This window comes from Nestor notabilis, unplaced genomic scaffold, assembly GCF_000696875.1.
Source record: "Nestor notabilis isolate BGI_N333 unplaced genomic scaffold, ASM69687v1 scaffold25257, whole genome shotgun sequence".
NCBI classification, from domain to species: domain Eukaryota; kingdom Metazoa; phylum Chordata; class Aves; order Psittaciformes; family Psittacidae; genus Nestor; species Nestor notabilis.
Genome location: NW_009935503.1, coordinates 2262 through 2477, shown reverse-complemented (window position 1 = coordinate 2477; position 216 = coordinate 2262).

Sequence of the window (216 nt, the reverse complement as noted above, 5' to 3'; positions counted from 1 at the left end):
CCTTCTCTTTGCCTGGACCAAGCAGCATGGGGAGGCCGGAGTGCAGGGAGGAGCTCTCTAAGGGGAGCCCTGGAAAATCCAGCTGGAAGAGCAGGGTCTGGCCCCCAGGTCCATGTGCTCCCACCAGGCACAGGTCCAGGACCTGCTACTGGGATGGGGTGTCTCAAGCACCCTGTCCCAAATGTCCCATCCTGCATCCGGATTTGGTGTCCCACA